Below are 3,932 nucleotides of genomic sequence, written 5' to 3' on the forward strand. Positions count from 1 at the left end.
GGGGGTTTTAGCGCACATTCGGGGTGGAATTGCGGCGACTAAAATCACCGATAACGCACAGAGTCAGCTGCAACCAGCTGCAGATTCGGTGCACGCCGCTGAAAAAGCCGCGTTAGCAGAACGCGGAAGAAAGCACAGCTTCCCGGGCGACCAGGGCGCAACCAGAGGCGGCGCCGAGTGGACCGCGTGCATAATCGGGGAGGCCAGTGGGTCGGAGGTGGAGCGATCGCTCAAGCGGCCGCTGGAACCAACAGCGGCGCAGCCCGGGGGGGGGGAACCCAAGGGAACAAGGATGGAAAGGCGGCCGGAGAGCTCACAGTGGAGGGGGGCGAGGGGATCACCGCGGCTAAGGATGGCAGAGAGGCCGGCCACCCACCTCCCACCCATTCCCAAACACCCCCCCCAACCACAAACGAGAACGGAGGCGAGGTCTCTAAGGAAATGCAAAAACTTTATAACAAAGTCAATAGAAAGGGGAAACCTATGGGGCAGAGGAACCGAGCCAGGAAAGAAGGGGAGAGGCGAACGGGGAGTAAACGAAGGGGAAGGGGAAACATGGGCCAAACAAATCCCCCCCAAAGTCCAGCCTTGCGGAGGCAGCATCTGCGGCGGCAGCTCACATGGGCGCTGAAGACGACGGCCCGGCATCCGCGCTGTGCGTCGAGGCATCCCCTGCAAGGGGGGAAGACAGGATGTCTGTGAGAGCGATGGCTGGAGCTGGGTTCCCTCGAGGGCCATGACGGCAAGGCGCCGCCGCACGCCCAGGCCAGTGGCTCGGGATCGCGCAGCTGCTGTATGCCGCCACACACACCCTCCTGCCGATGCAGCATCCCCGTGCAGTGGATGCGGCCCCGGGGTGTCCGCCTGGATGGCACGGAGGGCAGCGAAAAAAGTCTCCCGGAGCCGGGCAAACTTTTCCCGGCATTGCCAGGGCGTCCGGGAGTACCCGGCCACTTCGAGAGACTCTGACGCCCCCCGGAAGACGTCAAAGCAATTGACCAGCTGGCTGGTCATCAAGCGGCGTGCGTGGCCCATGGAGAGGCAGTGGAGCAGAAATAGCTCCCCTGCCCGACACTGCCAGCGAGCCCCGTCACGCCGCTCTCGCCAGGTGCGCAGCATGGTCACAAGTGACCAGCCCTGTTACCGCCCCTTCCTACCACGCCCCGTGGCGTCCGGGCCAGACTCTCGCGAGGGGCACCAGGACCGCCCCGCACGTCCCCAGAGAAGCCAGCAGCCCCCGGATTCCTCGCTTCCCCTTGGCTCCGCATCGACGCCTTGACACCCACCGCTCCGGGTTTTGCCGCCGCCGCTCCCCGTCCCGTGCATAACCGGTTTGCTTCATGTCTTCCCCCTCCGCGTTTACCATGTGACCCGAACTCGCCGTTTCGGCGGCCATGCATAATGGGCCCAAGTGAAACCCAAAAGAAACAGGGGCCAAACCTTGGAGAGCCAGGGTGTTTGTAGTGGTTACGTATGGAGGCCTCTGATTTGGAGAGCTGAGTTTGATTCCCCGCTCCTCCAGATGCAGCCTGTTGGGTGACTCCTGGAACTCTCCTAGCCCCACTGACCTCACAAGGAGAGCTAGTGTGGTGGGGTGGTTGAGAATGGTGAATTCTCCCACTTTGATTCCCCACTCCTTCTCCACATACAGCCAGCTGGGTGACCTTGGGCCAGGTACAGTTCTGCCAGAGCTCTCCCAGCCCCACCTGCTTCCTGAGTTGCTGGTTGTCGGGAGAGGAAGGGAAAGCAGTTGTCAGCTTCTTTCAGACTACTTCGAGTAGAAAAATTGGGGTAAAAAAACCCCTAAGCTGCTTCTTTTGGGAAGCCACAACTGTCTCAGAGGAACTCATGATATTTACGGCAGAGGTCACCAACCCCCGGTCTGCGGTCCGGTACTGGGCCGTTAAGGCCATGGTAACGGGCCGCGAGCGGCCGCACCTGCCTTCCCCTCCCCCCGCAGCGAGAGGGAGGGAAGAGGCAGGCGCGGCCATGTTTGCGCCACATGTGCGTGTTTGCGCCACCTGTTGGCGAAAACGCACACGTGCAGCTGTTCTGCACATGCGCGCTAGCGCCACCTAGTGGCGAAAACGCACATGCGCGGCAACTGCGCGTGTGCGTTTACATGCAGCTGCTGTGGCCAGAATGACCAGGCCGCATGTGCTGCAGCCGCCACAGGGGTAGCAGGGCCCAGTCGTTCCTGACTTTGAACCTTCGGAGTCGCTGACCCTTTGGGGATTTCGTGTTTTCCTCACACAGGGTGCTGTTCAAATTCAACAAAGTGCACATGGTGATGACATTCAAACTGGCCAACGCGTATTTGCACCATCACGAACTGAAGGAGAGGACAGTTGGAATGGCTTTTTTCACCGAGGTGAGCCCTGGATGACCGCGACACATGCAGACACTTGTGCTGGGTCAATCCGTGGATCGTGGCCTACTGGACTCTTGACATCCTTGAACCCGTTCCCAGCCAGGCAGGACCACAAGGAGATCTCCCTGGGAGCACCAAGACTCTGTCCCATTCCCGGCTCTCTTGCTGTTTCTCATCCGGGGTGTGTAGCGTAGCCAGCAGACCTGGGGGCTGTCTGGCAGCCAGGCCAGGGGCGTTGGCAGATGGTTGGTCCTTTCCTGGCTCTGCATCCTGACCCCTCGTGTTCCTTGGAGGAACTGTCCCCCAACCCCTTGGAGGCCTCCCCTCCAGAGACTGGCCAGGGCATTGGCTTGTCTCCGGAGATCGGATGGGATCGGGCTTGCTGGAGCTCCCTTCCCGGCGGTGGGGAGGGTGAGGGTTGTCGGGAGGATTGCCCAGAGATCCCTGGAGACCGGGGGGGGGCAGAGGCTGGGGGGTGCTGCTGGGGGGAGAGTGTCCTGCCTGTGTTTCTCCCCAAACATCACCCAAACCTCCTGGAATCTCCCGACCCCACAACCCACACTAAACAGCTACCCCGCCTACCCGTCACAGCCCACGGGGACTTCCAGAAGGCAGTCCACCACTCCGCCGACACGCCTGCACGCCAGGGAGCAGATGGCCCTCTTGGCCTCCTGCTTGGCGAAGGCATCCCGGATGATGGGGAGGCGGCTGTAAATCTCCTGGACAGTCAAGGGCAGCTGCAGGATGGAAAGGGGAGCATGAAGGCAACCTGCCTGCCCTCTCACCCCTGCATTCCCACCAGCCAGGTTTTAGTTATAGTCGGAAGATCCATTGCTTGGGGTAAGAGAGACCGTCTGGAACCCGCAAAAACCTAGCGGCACCTTCAAGGACATTTATCTTCCTATTTATTGGTATGCATTTGTTGACTTTGCTCACTGAGAGAGCCAGCGTGGTTGAGAGTGGCGGACTGCGGCGGCGGGGCGTGCTTGTTTTCGCGGCGGGCAAAGAAAGGAATGGAGAAGGGAGGCTGTGGCTCCCAGGCGGCTTGGTGGTGTGTGCGGCGGCGGCTCCTCGGCGGGTCGGTCAGCGGCTCCCAGGCTGCTTGGTGGTGTGTGCGGCGGCGGCGGCTCCTCGACGGGTCGGGCGGCGGCTCCCAGGCGGCTTGGTGGTGTGTGCGGCGGCGGCGGCTCCTCGACGGGTCGGGCGGCGGCTCCAAGGCGGCTTGGTGGTGTGTGCGGCGGCGGCGGCTCCTCGGAGGGTCGGGCGGCGGCTCCCAGGCGGCTTGGTGGTGTGTGCGGCGGCGGCGGCTCCTCGGAGGGTCGGGCGGCGGCTCCCAGGCTGCTTGGTGGTGTGTGCGGCGGCGGCGGCTCCTCGACGGGTCGGGCGGCGGCTCCCAGGCGGCTTGGTGGTGTGTGCGGCGGCGGCGGCTCCTCGGCGGGTCGGGCGGCGTCTCCCAGGCGGCTTGGTGGTGTGTGCGGCGGCGGCGGCTCCTCGGCGGGTCGGGCGGCGGCTCCCAGGCTGCTTGGTGGTGTGTGCGGCGGCGGCGGCTCCTCGGCGGGTC

This window comes from Paroedura picta, unplaced genomic scaffold (assembly GCF_049243985.1).
Source record: "Paroedura picta isolate Pp20150507F unplaced genomic scaffold, Ppicta_v3.0 Ppicta_v3_sca22, whole genome shotgun sequence".
Lineage (NCBI taxonomy): Eukaryota > Metazoa > Chordata > Lepidosauria > Squamata > Gekkonidae > Paroedura > Paroedura picta.